Source organism: Rhinopithecus roxellana, chromosome 7, assembly GCF_007565055.1.
Source record: "Rhinopithecus roxellana isolate Shanxi Qingling chromosome 7, ASM756505v1, whole genome shotgun sequence".
Classification (NCBI taxonomy): domain Eukaryota; kingdom Metazoa; phylum Chordata; class Mammalia; order Primates; family Cercopithecidae; genus Rhinopithecus; species Rhinopithecus roxellana.
Genome location: NC_044555.1, coordinates 123,969,694 through 123,988,091, shown reverse-complemented (window position 1 = coordinate 123,988,091; position 18,398 = coordinate 123,969,694).

Sequence of the window (18,398 nt, the reverse complement as noted above, 5' to 3'; positions counted from 1 at the left end):
AAGGTAAGGATGCATATTAATGCCTTTAATGTTCAAATTGTTCTAGAAGTCCTAGCTAAGGCAACAGGAAAAGGAAAAAGATAAGGTTGACATGTTTAAATTTTTTTTTTTTTTTACTTTTTTAATTCTTTAATTTTAAAGTCATTGTTTTTCAAATATTCTTTCTGCTGTTTTCTATCTCCCAAAGTCCCCTATGAATGTATCATTCTTCATCTTTCCCTTTAAGTTTTTTGGTCATTTTGTTTACCCTAACTCTTCTTGCCATGTTAAGCAGTTGTGGTGTTAAACAGTTGCCTCTGATTGTTGATGACAAATGCTCAGGGGGAAACACTGTTCACACTGTGCAATCTTTAAGTCAGAACAAATAAAGACAAGCCCCGCAAGTAGAGGTTTCCAGGGTTCTGCCAGACAGGTCAGAGAGTGACCTTTCTCAGGGAATGGGGCTTTTGGCAGCCCCAAAGCCATTTTGTTCCTCTCCAGTTGCTGTTAGGCTGCTACCTTTCAGGGCTACCATGATTTCAAGGCTATTGGTTTTAAAGGCTACTGCAGAGTTAGGGAATGGAATATAGGAATAGGACATGTTAAAATGTCACAAAGCCCACTATCCTTACTGACATTCAGCCATTTTTTTTAGTAAGAGATCCTTCTGTTGCAAGCATTTACTTACTTTTCAGATTTCCAAAAAAGTTCATTTTGACACTTTTTTCTTTGCCAAGGTTTACATTGCTTTTAAGGAGGAGAGGATTTTCAGATTCCTACTCCAACATTCCTATAGCATTATCCAATGTATAAGTTTTACATGTTTCTAATATTATTCCTAGGGTCAATCTCATCCCATCATTTGTAGGACCTAGGGCAGAAGAAATATAAATGAAGGCCAACATACTACATATCTAAATATTTTTAATTTATGAGTCAAGCTAAAAGACTTAAATATAATTAGTTATCTCCTCCTACCTTAACAATTATACATTTTATGCTTTTCTGGAAGTCTAGGTTTGAATTTAGAATTCTAAGACTCCTCACAGCCGGGCGCAGTGGCTCATGCCTGTAATCTCAGCACTTTGGGAGGCCAAGGCGGGCAGGTCATGAGGTCAGGAGATCAAGACCATCCTGGCTAACACAGTGAAATCCCGTCTCTATAAAAATACAAAAAATTAGCCAGGCATGGTGGCAGGTGCCTGTAGTCCCAGCTACTTGGGAGACTGAGGCAGGAGAATGGCGTGAACCCAGGAGGCGAAGCTTGCAGTGAGCTGAGATCACGCCACTGCACTCCAGCCTGGGCAACAGAGCAAAACACCGTCTCAAAAAAAAAAAAAAAAAAAAAAAAAAAGAAAAAAAAAAAAAAGACTCCTCACATTTAAATGCCAGAAAATGGAGAGACTTGAGGAGAACTGGTTTCCAACTACAGAATGATCCCTTTATGTCCTACTTCTAGCACAGAACTACACATGAAGGGCCTCCTGCATGAGCATGTGGGGTCTTCAATTCACACATCCAAGCTATGTCTGTTTTCCTTGAAAATAGCTTTCTCTGGGAAACCCCTGAGCCTAGGGATATATACATCAGTGTACGGCTTACCCTCAGGAGGAAAGACTCAGGAAAAAATAACTGTGCAGGCCCTGAAAGCAGAATAGACCTAGGGAAAGAACCCACTGTCATTGGATCTGTTTGGACAGGGAATTCTGTGGTCCTGAGTATTCAGGCAATTTTGGAGGCCTCCAAGTGGGCATGCTTATTTGCCCCTATGGATTTTCTGCATTGTAAGAAGGCATATGGTTGGAGGAGGGTCAGAGCAGGACCTTTTAGTGCTCATGCCCAGGACAAGCATTCCCCTTGCCTGGGTTACAAGAGTCATATTGTCTGAGATAGAATCCATTTGTTAGATTTAATTTGCTTTTTTTTTTTTTTTTTTTTTTTGAGACAGGGTCTCACTCAGTTACCCAGACTGGAGTTCAGTGGCTCGTTCATGGGTCACTGCAGCCTCAACATCCCAGGCTCAAGCAATCCTCCCACCTCAGCCTTCTGAGTAGCTGGGACTACAAGCACACGCCATTATACCTGGCTAATTTTTGTACTTTTTGTAGAGACAGGGTTTTGCTCTGTTACCCAGGCTCATCTAAAATTCCTGGACTCAAGCAATCTGCCCATTTTGGCCTCCCAAATTGTTGGGATTAGAGGCATAAGCCAGCATGTCTGGCCTGACTTACTAGTATTTTATTGAGAATTTTTCCAATAGTATGTGGCAAAATCATGGAATATTCCTTTATACATAACTTCTTGATAATCAGTGTTTGCTTTTACTTTTGTTTGTGATTCTTGTTTTAACCATTTTGATGAAAATATTTTTATAATGAAGTATACAATTTTTCTTTCATAAGCCAAGTCCAGTAAACCTAGTGTGATATTTTTCTTTTTTATTGTAATTTTTAAAAACTCTGTGCCATCATTATGAAAACTCACTCTTGATAGTGATCTCACAGGCCATGAAGGCAAATAGCATAAGATGAATAAAATAATTTTTAGCAAAATATTTTCTAGTCTGAAAATTATCCTGGAGGGTAAGTTTACTTGAGAGGCTGAGGTGGGAGCCTTCCTTGAGTTCAGGAGTTCAAGGCAACATGGTGAGATCTCATATCAAAAGAAAAAGAAAAAGAAAATTACACAAACATTATTTTCATGTTAACATTCATTATTAAGATATTGATTTGGAATGTTAATGGCATTCAGTGCCATGAAATGCTACTGTGCATGGTCAGGTAAAGTGCTGTGTTGTGATGTGTATGTATTGTGAGTTATTGTGTGGTTTCTTGTTGACAAGAGGTAAAGAAAGCCTAGCCTTCTGTAGCTTTGTGGACATGTGTCTTTGCTTAAATCAAGATTAAGTTGGACTATGCCAGATATTGAAAGCAATTAAATAGTATGCATAATTCGGTTTCACTTTCATTTTTAAACATGATGAATCACAAATAAGAAGAGTATATGAGCAAGGAGAATATAATCATTTGATAATTCATTAAATATATTCAAGAAGAAATTATGAAGAAAATATTTTTGAATAAAAATGTATTTATGAATAACATGTTCTTGAATAAATTTTAAATACATTCATATATTTTTACTGTATTCTTGAATGTACTTTTGAATATTTTGTTAAATGTACTTTTGAATATATTCTTAACTATTCTCTTAAATATAGTGAATATACTTAAAATATGTTCTTAAATATATCCTTGAATAAATTCTTCACTATATTGCACATGAAGGATTCTGGTGAATGTAATCATATTAAAATAATATTCTCAGAAAAATCTTGGCTGGGTGTGGTGGCTCACGCCTGCAATCCTAGCACTTTGGGAGGCTGAGGCAGGTGGATCACGAGGTCAGGAGATCGAGACCATCCTGACCAACATGGTGAAACCCCGTCTCTACTAAAAATACAAAAATTAGCTAGGCGTGGTGGCGCGTGCCTGTAGTCCCAGCTACTCAGGAGGCTGAGGCAGGAGAATCGCTTGAACCCACGAGGCAGAGATTGCAGTGAGCTGAGATCGCATCACTGCACTCCAGCCTGGCAACAGAGTGAGACTCTGCCTCAAAAAAAAAAAAAAAAAATTATATATATATATATATTTGTGAGACTTCTTTATATGCAATAGCATATTACTATGAATGCACTTTCCCTATCCCTTCAGTCTCGTTCTCTTTTTCTGCCTCTAATTCTTCAGTTGTTGTAGTAGTAGGAAGCTGAGACAGAAATAAACTGAACGTTTCTCAAAATGCTATTATGAAGACAAAATGAAAAATTCACTAAAACTAAATAGGTTAAAAAAAAAACAAAGAATGTAAGTGAACTGCTCAGTTAGCAAGTTGATCATGAAGACGATCGGCAAATTTTGGTGATTTGACTTAGATTTGTATGGAAAAGAACTGTATGTGTGGTAGAGGGACATGACATGTCTTTGTGCTGACATTGTGGAGTTTATCTCCTCTTTCTTGGCCATCTCTGTCCCCCAAGTATAAATTTCTTGCTGTTGTAATGGGCAATCCCTAAACAATTTATCCACCCCTTCTTAGCTGTGGGCTGAGAAAAATCACTAAATCATGATTGTTAGAACTATGTCTAGAATAAAAATTGTATCTGAACGTCAGCTTAAGAAATTACTGTATGAGTAAGTTAAATCAGATTAGAGGATAGACATTGTAACATCCAGTTGTGCTTCTTGGAAACTTGTGTTTTATTTTATTTTATTTAGCTTTATTTTTGTTCATTTTCCCTTTTTCCCTGTTATTGCAGTTAGATGAAGTTTATGGAAAAGTGATCTCTGGTTGAATGAAACATTATCTTATTATATTTCTGTGGTCTTCATGTATAGAATAATTTGTTTGACAGTTATTTCACTCTAAAGAAATCCCAAAATTTGTTATACTACTGCTAGAATCATTTACACTATTTGATCTCCAGCTATACGTTTATCTTCAAAACATATCAATAAATTTTTAAATTTGGATTTACTATCCCAAGTAATTCTGGAGGCTTGATATGTGTGAAGTATAGAGTGGGCTTTGGAAATTTGTTTTAGAATAGGGTTATGCCTCTTTTTCCTGTGCTTTAGGAAGCATTCTGGAAGACGAGTAGGGATTGAAAGGCCAAACGTGTTTGAACATCTAGGTAACCTGGGTCTCCAGCTCAGGAGAAAGATATCAAGACCTGGATCCCAGTAATGGATACATGAGACAAAGATTAGGGGTATTACTAAGCCAGTGGACCTCGAATGTTAGGGTGCATCAGAATCCCCTGGAGGGCTTGTTGAAACACAGATTGCCAGGTTCTAGCCCCAGAATTTCTGGTTGACTAAGGAGTTGTTAGCGGTGGAAGTTTTCTGAGTTACCGGTGGTGAATCCATATGAGTCTGCAGCAACCTCAGTTCTTGCCTCCTAAGAAGAAACTATTCAACTAAAGAGACCCAGGGCAAGCTTTAGAGCCAGAGTGAAAGTTCATTAAAAAGCTTCAGAGCAGGAATGAAAAGAAAGTAAAGTACACTCAGAAGAGGGCCAAGCAGGCATCTTGGAGGACAAGTGCCCTGTTTGACCTTGGACTTAGGGTTTTATATGCAGGCATGCTTCCTATGTCTTGTGACCCTATTCCCTTCATTCTTCCCTTGGGGTGAGCTATCTGCATGTGCGATGGCCTGCTAGCACTTGGGAGGCGAGTATGCGCACCTACTCTAGTATGTTTACTAGAGTTTTAGGCATGATCACTGGAGGGATTCCTCCCTTTTCCAGTGGAATGCCCCCAGAAGGTCATATACCAGCTAAACTCTGCCAGTTTGCCTCTTAATGTGTATGCTTGAGCCTACTTGCCCAGCTTCTGACATTTTATTGAGAAGCTGCTGATCACCAGTTTCAGGTGTTTCTATCTATTGGGAAACTACCTTTCCCTGGTGCTGGATGCAACCAATTATTATTTTAGAGAGGCAGTGTGACGATTGCCTGAACATCGCCTGATGGTCTCCACATTCCCGTTGGGGTTGGGGGAGCCCTCTCTTGTCCCACTCATGCCTGGCTAGTTACCTACTGTAACAGAATGGGCTCTAAAATTTTTCATTTCTAACAAGTTCAAGTGATATAGATGCTGCTTGTTGGGAACCACACTTTGAAGGCCTTGTACTAGATTACTATGTCCATCATTGGCTCTAGCCAAAATTAAACAGTAAGAGAATTTTTCTTTGGAACCCTTCCTTTAGGAACTCACTTCAAGGACACTGAATCATATCTATATGTACACATACATATGTACAGACACACATGTATACTCCACTAATTTGGCTATTTGTACCTTAAAGTCAATGATTGAGCCTTGTTTTTGATTTTCAGACCCCTAGATAAACAAAGATTTGATAAATTATGCTGTTAATTTTTTTTCAAAGTGATTCATCCAAATAATTCTTAGAGTTTAGTGCTAGGACAGTTAGTTTTTCTGATTCTCCTTGTTATTAGATAATAAATATTGCATAATTCTTTCCATATTTCTTTTGCATTTGGCTGCCAGATGCTCAGAATTGTGCACAGCTACTTTACCTATTACTAGCATGTATTTTCTTCTGCAAATAGCTCTATCTTCTCTTTCTTTACTACAAAACGTCAGTTCCATTACTCTGATTTTCAACAGTTCATGTTCGTTCTATCTATATATCATTTTAATTATAATAGGTCTCAATATTTTACCAAATATAACAATAAATCAGTAGAAAAAATATTTCACTAGTATCTATAATGGGGAAAAGAGCAGTGATGAATATTTTGGCAAAGTGTCCTTCTGTATACCTGTATGCAGGTACCAATTCCACAACTCATATTCCACCTTCATTGGGGAAGAATAAATATCATCTTAGCACTGTCCATCTGCTAGAGTGGGTTTAATGTGTCTGCTTGTACAGTAAATGGTACTTATTATATATGACTTCTTCAGCCCTTTGCTTAGGGAGGAAAGAGAGCATGAAATAGCTTTCCTGATTGTGAATGCTTAAAAATTCTTAGATCATAACTGGACCTGATTATTCTAGATACATACTATCTTTTTTCTACATATGCAGCTTAGGTTTAAGAGTCCAGGCTGAGGGTGGCTAAGAAGAACAAATATTCAGAAAATATGATATCCTATTTTCCATGGAAGAGCTGTACATAATCAAGGACAATAAAAAAAACTGCATTACTCAAAGAGGGCTTTCCATAATACCCTGTAAAGCATTGGATGCTCTTTAAAATTGACTTATTGATGTCAAGAGAGGGAGCATAATGAACACTGCACAGACGTGATCAAGAAATGTGGTGTATGTAAAAAAAAAATCTAATTGTTACTTGCTGAACCCATCAAACAAGATACGTTGTCCCACTAGGCAGCCTTATGGAAAGAGCATTGCAACAAGCCACCCTATGCTGCTTATAACAGAAGCTGAAATGAGGCTCTCAGCATCTAGCACATGACATACAGTCTCTATATGTTCACTCAAATTTCCTATACCTTTATCATCATTATCTATGTCTGCACACTGAGAGTTGGTGCTCAGGTAATGACCATTCAAGGTTCTCAATAAACGAAGGTTCATGAAGTTAGTTAGACTTGGCAAAGTATCGTAGTTTATGTGATACTCTTCCAACTCAATTTTTTTTTTTTTTTTTTTTTTGAGACGGAGTCTTGCTCTGCCGCCCGGGCTGGAGTGCAGTGGCCGGAACTCAGCTCACTGCAAGCTCCACCTCCCAGGTTCACGCCATTCTCCTGCCTCAGCCTCCCGAGTAGCTGGGACTACAGGCGCCCGCCACCTCGCCTGGCTAATTTTTTGTATTTTTTAGTAGAGACGAGGTTTCACCGTGTTGGCCAGGATGGTCTCGATCTCCTGACCTCGTGATCCGCCCGTCTCGGCCTCCCAAAGTGCTGGGATTACAGGCTTGAGCCACCGCGCCCGGCCCCAACTCAATATTTATTAAGCACCTATTGTGTATAAAGTACCACGCTGGCACCTCAAGGTATACAACCTCTGATGAAAGGAATAGGTCTGGTGTAAACATAACTACAGCTGATATCAGAATATGACAAAGGCATTAAGAGGAGTAGAAAATGTTACCGGATTTCAGAGGACAACAAGATCAGAACTGATTGAGGTAATCAGAAAAGGCTTTAAGAGGGAAGAACAGACATGGCTTTAAATAAGCATAAAACGGGGTTTGATAGAGTAGAGAGGGGTGGTGGTAGTGGACTTATTAATAAAAAAGTAAAAGACTAAGGAGGACTTCAGGTCTTTCACTAAAAGGATGTTTTTGAAATTTTGATTTTATAGATTATGTACTTTCTTCCTCCCTTATTTTCTTATGAAATCCAGTTTGTTTAATACATATTATTTAATATAGTGTTTCAAAAATGTGGTATGTGTAGTGTCACCTCAAGTATGTAGATGATATTTATATGCAGTACACAGACTAATAGGCCAATATTTTATATTTTTAGGATTCATGTGTTTAGTTTGATACAAAGTTGAAAAGCATTGCAACCCATATATCAACCCATGATTTAATGGATATTATGTCTTGGGAAGTATAAAAAGTAACCAAGTGGCTTGATTTAAAGAAAAGATTGATTAAATAATAATACAGTCCTAGGGAACTCCTTTTCCTAATCACAAGCGTATGTTTAAATATATGAAAATGTTGGGGAAATCTATGAAGTCTATGATCACAAAAACTAATGCAAAATTAAGCTGTAAATAAAAGATATTATTTCTGCTCATAAAATGCTCATAAGATTTTGTTTTAAAGAATTGTATGGTATGGGAAATATAGTGATGAAGAAAAATACAATTTTTAGTCACATTGTGCCTAAACTCCCCTAGTGCCAGACTCATTATTTGGAAGGAACAATGCTACCTGATAATGAACTATTTTCTATTCAAGGCAGCAAGTCAAATATTCGTTCTCATTAATAATTGAATGTGACAAATTTATTACCTTGAAGGTGCTGCAAGTCAATTAGACAATGGGAAATTGTGTCTTCCTTTCAACCCACTTAGTTGGCTTCCAAGTGTGACATTTATCAAAACTTTGACTTTTAGCGTAAACTTTATTATATGAGTTGGGGTTTGAGTTGACACTGGACACGCTTAACCAACCCTCAGTGTGTGGGGCTCTAGAGCCTTCAGAGATGTCTAGCTAATCGTTGCTGATATTTTGCCATGGAATATCAGAGCCTGGTTATACAGTGCCATTGTTTCTAATGCTGGGCATGGAGAAACTATCCTTAAGATCTTTTTGAATTGTATACATTTTTTAGTATTTGCATATTTTTTATCTTTGATGAATCTCATGATCTTCAAAATGATGGGACTGGACTAGTGTGTGTTTGCCAAAGTGTGATCTGTGTGCCACTAGTAGCACATTGAATTCTTTTAGGTAACACACAGATGAACATATTTATTTCAATATTTATAGATTTATTTTAATGTATATTATAATAATATAGATAGCACAAATATCCATCATTTTATATATATTATGGCGTATAACTAGGCTAAAGTCGATATTTAAATAAAAGTTAAAAGTTAATTTAAATAAAATATTGAATAAATAGTAGTACTGCTGAAATGTAATATAGATTAAAAATCCCTAATCCAAAAATGTAAAATCTGAAATGCTCCAAAATCTGAAACTTTTTGAGTGCTGGCATGATGCCACAAGTGTAAAATTCCACATCTGATCTCATGTACACAAACTATGTTTCATGCATGAAATTTTAAAAAATATTGTATAAAATTACTTTCAGGCTTTGTATATAAGGCATATGGGAAACATAAATAAATTTTGTGTTTAGATTTGGGTTTTATTCCCAAGATATCTCATTGTGCATCCTTAAATATTCCAAAACCTGAAAAAAATAAAAAATCTGAAACCCAAGCATTTTGGATAAGGGATACTCAATCTGCACAGGGAAACTTACAGTACTGGTAATACTGTAAGTTCCCAAGCATTCTGGATAAGGGATACTCAATCTGCACATGGAAACTTACAGTACTGGTAACAGGGTTTGGCTGTGTCCTCACCCAAATCTCATCTTGAATTGTAGTTTGCATAATCCCCATGTGTTGTGGGAGAGAATAGGTGGAAATAATTGATTCATGGGGGCAGTTTCCCTCATCCTGCTCTTGTGATAGTGAGTTAGTTCTCACGAGATCTGATGATTGTATAAGGGGCTTCCCCCTTCGCTGCACACTCATTCTTTCTCCTTCCTGCCACCAAGTGAAGAAGGATGTGTTTGCTTTCCTTCCACCACAATTGTGAGTGGAATTCCTGAGGCCTCCCTAGCCATGTTGAACTGTGAGTCAATTAAACCTCTTTCCTTTATAAATTACCCAGTCTTTGTTATGTCTTTAGCAGTGTGAGAATGGACTAATACAACTGGCAATTCATGAATATGGAAAAAATTGTGGAGGTGGAGATGGATGCCTAACTTTGGGAAAACACTACAATCTGTGAGCAGGATTTGCTTTATAAATTAGGTAGAATTCATGTGTAATGTGAAGGGCATCAGAAGTCCTCTTCAATCTAAAGGGTGTTCCCTGATCAGCCTTCCTGAGACTGGCATTATCAGTATATCGCCGTAAGGCCCTTCTCAAAGAAATATGCATTTAAACTGGGTGAAAACATTATGGTATATATAATAATCTACCAATACATCATTAAGGGTTGGTTTAATCTGATTATCAAATCCATTGTTTCCCATGTACTGCAACAAAGAGTAGAATCCTGAGCAACAGTGACATTGGATCAGCAAGGTCTTAATGTTGGGGCAGGGATGGAAAAGTCTGGTCCATGGATTTCTACCTCTGTGTTCGGTTAGGGTGCCTCAAAAAGAGACTGCTTTCAGGACCCCATGCTATCGCTTTGGTTATTACACTCACTCAGATAGGTACTCCTTTAAGAAATTATACTATACTAATCCAACCAGAGGGGATGCATAAATTAGGGATAGATTATTCCCATGATAAAATGATGATCTGGTTTACCAAAGGATTCAGTGCTGGGCTATTTAAAGTGTAGAGCTTCCTTAATATACTTAAGTGTTTGTTGTAAGACCATAAATACTTGAGAAAATGACCAAAGAAGATACCAAACTTTAGAACAAAAATGTTGGGATTGGCCAGGCATGGTGTCTCACACCTGTAATACCAGCACTTTGGGAGGCAGAGGCAAGCAGACCACCTGAGGTCAGAAGTTCAAGACCAGCCTGGCCAACATGGTGAAACCCTGTCTCTACTAAAAATACAAAAATTAGCCAGGTGTGGTGGGGTGTGCCTGTAATCCCAGCTACTCAGGAGGCTGAGACAGAAGAATCGCTTGAACCCAGGAGGCAGAGGTTACAGTGAGCCGAGATCATGCCACTGTACTTTAGCGTGGGCAACAAAGAGCGAAACTCCATCTAAAAAAAAAGTTAGAATTAAATGTCCACAGAAGTTCCCTCCAAAATGAAGATAAAATGTCTTGAAGAGTTAAGTGAAGAAAGTAGAGTTTGTTTTTCAGTTCAGTTTACTTGCAACATATTAAAAAATTCATTTTGTTAAATGAACTCATGCTTTTGGTATTTTATTAATATTTTATTATATCACATTTTTTCCCTTAGTTTTCCCAGTGCTTCCTAGGCAACAAAATGACCTTTAAATGATTTCTTCCAGTCCTTTGCATATCAGGAAATGCTTTACTTCTGTGGTTCCATTTGTACCTTTGCAGAGTGTGTTTGGCCATGGAGATTAATAATACTTTCTATTGTAGTATATACTTGGTTCTATTCTGGATCTGCTGATCGTCTTGATCTTTTCAAAATATTCTTATATATTGATTCTTTAACACTAGAGTTCTTTCTCAAACCTGTGAAAGAAATGAGACTACCATGTCAATATAGGATATATTTAAGTAGTGAGAGTTCCATTAGGGTGGAACCCAATCACCAACAGCAACCCAGAAGGCCCCTTGGCCCTCTGTTGGTGCAATGGTTCACTTTACTGAATAGGTTTTTACTTGTCAGCAAGGCTCAAACCCCTTTTTCCCCTCAATTTGACAGCTGTTAGGCATATGAATGTGAGGTGGGTGTTGGAGTAGAGTATATATTATTTAGGTTGAGAATTGAGCGTGGGAGGTAATCAAGAGATATGAGCAGAAGGGAGATGTGCCTAATAAGGCAAAGAGGAATATTTGGATATCTGGAAACATTTATTGAAAGCCCTGGAGCCAGGAGAAACTATTTTCTCAATGACAATTTCTTTGAAATATGTAAAGATTATTAGCCACTTTTCTCTGTCTCTCCCAGATCTCCCTAGTTGGGTATATGGTTTTATCATGATTGCTATAGTCCTGAGTAAATTCTGTCAAAGTCAAGGTATTTATTAATGGTGTCTTCCTGCACCTCCTGAACACCCCTAAAAAGTTTTGTGAAGCTTGGAATTAGGTTAGTCATCATTCACAAAATTCTGGTTATACTGTCTAATACTACTGTCTAGTTCTCACTTTCCCTAGAATTAGAATTACAACCTGAATCCTGGCTCAAGAGATGTTTTCATTGAACATCAAGACCATTATCCTGTGATTGCTTTGTTGTCTGTCATAAAGGTATGCTCTCTGAACCCAGATTCTAAAGTTAGGCTCTATATTGGGTCAGAATCCTTGAGGATTGTGTCTGCTTGGTATCAGTTTATTCCTGCTTCAAAGGACCTGGTGTAGTTTCTATCTAGTGTTGTCCACCTGAGCTATAACAAAGATAAGCGCAGGCAGGGGCTGTAAAATCATCCTGTTTCAGAAAGAGAAACCGTATTTGGAATCAAGTTCATTTTATCTTTGCTTATTTAATTTTGTGTGTGTGTGTGTGTGTGTGTGTGTGTGTGTGTATCATCTATCTATCTATCTATCTAGCTATCTATCTATCTATCTATCTAGATATTTGGTCCACAGTTTGCTGTATTCAACTCAACTCCCAAAAATGTATATCTCAATCTGTTCTTAAAGCAGGAGACAGGGACAGAAAAAAGTGAGAAGACAGTGTGTATTACCAGAAAGCACATCCTGATTTCTACTTTGTCTTCAATATACTTTCTGCCAAACTAGAAGTAGAAGGGAACTTCCTCAACCTGATAAAGATCATCTTTGAAAAATCCACGACTAACATTTAATATTATGCTTAATGGTGAAAATAGGATGATTTACCCTTAAGATCAGGAATAAGACAAGGTAGTCCAATGTCAGAATTTCTATTCGACACTGTATTGGTGGCTCTAGCCAGTGTAATTAGGCAAGGCAAAGAAATAAATAGCATACAGATTGGAAGGAAGGAGTAAAACTATCTCGCCTTGCAGATGATGTAATTTTCTGTATAGAAAATTCTGAGGCATCCACAAAGTCTGTTGGAAATATTAAACAAATTCAGCAAGGTTGCAGGATACAAGGTTAATATAAAAAATTAATTATATTTCTAAGTACCAACAGTAAATAATACAAAAATGAAATTAAGAAAACAGTTCAATTTGCAATAGAATGAAAGAGAATACAACACTTACCAGTAAATCTAACAAAAGTGAAAAATTTGCACACTAAAAACTACAAACCATCATTAAAAGAAATTAAAGTAGACCTAAATAAATGGATAAACATCCTATGTTCATGGATCAGAAGACTTAATATTGTTAATATGGCAATACCATCCAAACTGATTGATAGATATGATGTGATCCCTAAAAAATCCCAGATGGCTTCTTTGCAGTAATTGACAAGCTGATCATTAACTTCATATAAAAATTCAAGAGACCCACAATAGCAAACATAACCTTGAAGAAGAACAAAGTTGAAGGACTCACATTTTCTGATATCAAAACTAAGCACAAGGCTATAGTAATCAAGACAGTGTGATATTGGCAAAGGGATAGACATATGCGTTAGTGGAATAGAATTGAGAGTCCAGAAATAAACCCACACATTTATGGTCAATTGATATTCAACAAGGATGCCAAGATAATTTAATAGGGAAAATAACATTATTTTTAAAATTCAAGAGACCCACAATAGCAAAAATAACCTTGAAAAAGAAGAAAGTTGAAGGACTCACATTTTCTGATATCAAAACTCAGCACAAGGCTATAGTAATCAAGACAGTGTGATATTGGCAAAGGGATAGACATATGGGTTAGTGGAATAGAATTGAGAGTCCAGAAATAAACCCACACATTTATGGTCAATTGATATTCAACAAGGATGCCAAGATAATTTAATAGGGAAAATAACATTATTTTTAAAAATGGTGCTGACACAACTGGATATCCTCATGCAAAAGAGTGAAGTTGTTTCCCTCCCAAACACCATATGCAAATATTAACTCAAAATGAATTAAATACCTAAACTTAACACTTAAAACTATAAGTATTTATGAGAAAACATAAAGGCAAATCTTCATGACCTTGGGTTAGGCAGTGGTTTTTTAGATATGACAACAAAAGCAAAGGCAACTGAGAGAGAGAGAGAAAGAGAAGGAGAGAGAGAAATTGTACTTCATTGAAATTAAAAAAAAAATTTTTGTGCTTCAAGAGCACCATCAAGAAAGTGAAAGAACAACCCATGGAATGGAAGAAGATATTTGCAAATCATATATTCAATAAGGGATTTGTATACTGAATACATAAGTACTCTTACTGTTCAACAATAAAAAAATGAATAATCCAGTTTAAAAATTGGCAATGAATTTGAATAAACATTTCCCCAAAGAAGATATATAAATGTCTAAGAAGCACATGAAAAGATGCTCAACATCATTAGCAAAGTAATGCAATGTAAGACCACAATGAGAAATTGCTTCATGTCCACTAGGTGGCTATAGTGGAAGAGGCAGATACTAACAAGTGTTGGCGAGGATTTGAAGACGTTAGAATTCTCAATCATTCCAGGGTAGGAATGTGAAATGGTGCAGCTGTTTTGGAAAACAGTTTGAAAGTTCCTCAAAAAGTTAAACATAGCGTTACCCTACGACCCAGAAATTCCACTCCTAGGTGTATGCCCAAGATAAATGCAAGTCCATGTCCACACAAAAACATGTACATGAATGTTTGTAGCAGCATTAGTCGTAATAGCCACAAAACTGGAAACAATTCAAATGTCCAACAATGAATGGATAGATAAAATGTGCTATGTGTATACAGTGGAATATTGTTTGGCCATAGAAAAACATGATGAATGTTAAAACATGGATGAACCTTGAAAACTTATGCAAAATGAAAGAAGCTAAACACAAAAGCCTACATATTGTATGATTACATGTTGTGCGGAGCGTAAATTTACAGAAAGAGAGGTTATTGTTTTCTAGGGTCCGGGAGGAGTAAAGAGGTGGGGAGTAACTGCTAATGAGTATGGAATTCTTTTGTAGGGGGTAATAAAAATGTTCTGGAATTAGACAGCAGTAATGCTTTTACAGTCTTGTGCAAAAACACTAATGTATACACTTAAAATGGTGAATTTGGCCAAGTGTGGTGGCTCACGCCTGTAATCCCAGCACTTTGGGAGGCTGAGGTGGGCAGATCACTTGAACCCAGGAGTTTGAGATCAGCGCGGCCAACATGGCAAAACCCCGTCTCTACTAAAAATACAAAAAATTAGCCAGGCATTGTGGTGGGATCCTGTAGTCCCAGATACTCAGGATGCTGAGGCAGGGGTATCACTTGAACCCTGGAGATGGAGGTTGCAGTGAGCCGAGATCATGCCACTGCACTCCAGCCTGGGAGACAGAGACTATGTCTCAAAAAAAATAAAAATTAAAAGGTGAATTTTATGGTAGTGAATTATATGTCAATAAAAGTGATTTAAAAGTATATCGCCTTATCTGTGAGATCTTAGGCAAGTCAGTCAAGCTTTCTTTATCTTGGTTTCTTCTTTTGTTAAATAAAGGAGAAAACAATTCCTGCCCTTTCTACCATGCAAGGGTAGGATGAAGATCAACTGTGATAAAATTTGTAAAGCATAAAAGGCTTTACAAATTCAAAGGCTTATTTATTGTATGTTTCTAATTTGTCTCCATTGCTTGTGAGTGAGTACGTGTCTGTCACCTGCCACTACTGAATCTGGAAGATCTGTGTGTAGTTAGGGTTGAGATTATGAGGCTTAAAAAGCCAACCATTTCATTTTCTTATTATGCTTTGTTCCCTCACCCCTCCACCCCCAAGTTTTTACACATACACATTTCCAGCTCAGTAATAAGGAAAGTCCTGTTTTCTTCCTTCCCAAAGGGGAAATGCAAGAAATTGCATTAAAATGCATGGCAAGCTTTTAAGAAACTTGATTTTAGGATGGAAAAAATAAATGCAGCCCACAGTTGAAAGCACAACAGGGGGGCCAGCAAAGTGGCTACGTGACTAATCTCCCTTTTTGTGTTAGAGCCTCACTTTTTCATACTATTCAAGTTGTTTTAGACCATATAATGGGCAATAAACCCTTCCAAATTGTTGTGTTGTTAATTCTGCCTTTCTGATTGAAGCCAGTAGGCTGGGATGTGGGTGGAACCTGGCACTCCTAACAGAAGCACAGTCAAATGTAGTTGAAAGATGTGTCTATAAACACATATAGACACATGCAAACTTGTGCACATGTGTCTTCCTTTATTTCATTTGATTGTGCCATTTGTGTATAACTCCTCACGGTATAAATCAGTTTAACATTAATTAAAATGTATGAAGCCTCATAAAATGGTATTAAAATGCCAGGCTTCAGTTGCCACCCCTTTAGAAAAGGTCTATAAAAACGATAAATCTTGCCCTGCTCAACTTTTTCACCCTGTCTTTTTTATATTCATTCATACATACACAGATCTCACAAACCCCTTTTCTGCTGCACTTTGCTTGAGTCTCTACAATAGCTCCCTGTTGCCCTCTGGGTCACTCTGAGTGCTTCAGACTGGTTTTTATAGCCTGCAATAAACTGATCCTACCTCGGCTTCCCAAGCCTGCCTCCTTTTGCTCCCCAGCAAAGATTCTCCACTTCGGGTCTGCATCCTCACTGCTTCCTGCCCACTCTATGCTTATTCTTCCCTTCCTACTCCTCATGGCTTATCTGTAGCTTTCCAATTTTTTTCTAAATTTTTCTTCCTTTGCCTTTATGAAGGCCCTTGGTAATACTTTAGCTCATAATAATCTCTTTTCACTGAACTCTCATAGCACCTAAAGTCTCTGACAAGTCTTCTTAACCACGGTGTTGCAATACTAGTTATGAAATGTGTTTTAATTTGGTACAGATAATTATATATATTATTTAAGTGACTATCACATGTATATATATACACACGTGTATATGTGTGTGTATATATATCGCATATATACACATGTGTATATATACACACGTGTATACACTCATATATACACACACACATAAAGTGCTGGAATACACACGTATGTGTGTATATATATGTGTGATAGCCACTTAAATTATATATATTCAAATTGATTAGTCCTATAATAGACAAGTCTTTCAGTCACCCATATTCAGATAGGTGTGATATCTTGGGTGGGGGAGAAAGGCTGAGATTATTAGAATCCTGGATACTATTGTATGATTATCTTAAGCATGTGAAGATTCATTCATACATTTATTCAATAAATATTTACTGAGCACCTACACTGTTTCAAGTATAGGAAACATTATTCATTATATGTGTTGTAGTGGGGAACAAGGTTGAGAACTGCCATCTTATACCACACAATTTAACTCCTGACTATATATTGTCGGATATTTCTCCCTAATTTTTCCTTGGGGTTAAGTTTTGTTTCACCAGCCCCAGCTGAGGATTTTTGAAGTCAGCGAAGACTACTTTAACCCTCTGTAGCAACTAGTACAACAATGGCACATTGTGGATGCTTAATAAGAATCAGTGATTGGGCCGGGCGCGGTGGCTCAAGCCTGTAATGCCAGCACTTTGGGAGGCCGAGACGGGCGGATCACGAGGTCAGGAGATCGAGACCATCCTGGCTAACACGGTGAAACCCCGTCTCTACTAAAAAAAATACAAAAAACTAGCCGAGCGAGGTGGCGGGCACCTGTAGTCCCAGCTACTCGGGAGACTGAGGCAGGAGAATGGCGTAAACCCGGGAGGCGGAGCTTGCAGTGAGCTGAGATCCGGCCACTGCGCTCCAGCCTGGGCGACAGAGCGAGACTCCGTCTCAAAAAAAAAAAAAAAAAGAATCAGTGATTGATGAAAATATTGTTCATGAGAAACAAAGATTTTGGGAAAATTGAAGCACACATGAGAAGTCAGAGAAGCTCATATTCATATCTGTCCACTTAACATTATATGCTATTAGGTTGTCATCATCTCAGGCTTTGTTTATTTCATTTTTTCATCCTCTACCTGAAATTACACTAATTAATGAATGGATTGTAAGTCTGGATGTTCTAGAGTGTTTGATTATTTATCTTTTTATGCATCTAAAATTTGATAGCTTAAGAATTTAAAAGATATATTTAGAAAATAGAATGAATGTAGGCAGGAAAGGGATTTTAAAATAAAGTGTATAGTTTGCTAGTAATTGGAATTGGATTACAAAATAGAATCAGAGAATTTCAGAGCTACAAGGGACTTTAACAAAAATCTAGTCCAAACCACTTATTTTACAGATGAGGAAATTGAGGTCCAGTCAGGGTAAGGACTTTCTCAAGGTCACACAATCTGAGAAAACAAATGAATGTTCTCAGTTATCTGGATGCACATGTACTGCTCCAGTACCCTGGTTTTATTTGTTAAGAATGGCAGAAGCATAGAAAGGTAAAATGAATGTATGTCTATTACCTGGGAAATAACCTGCAAAATGACAAAGCTGACACACTCATTGACATAGTAA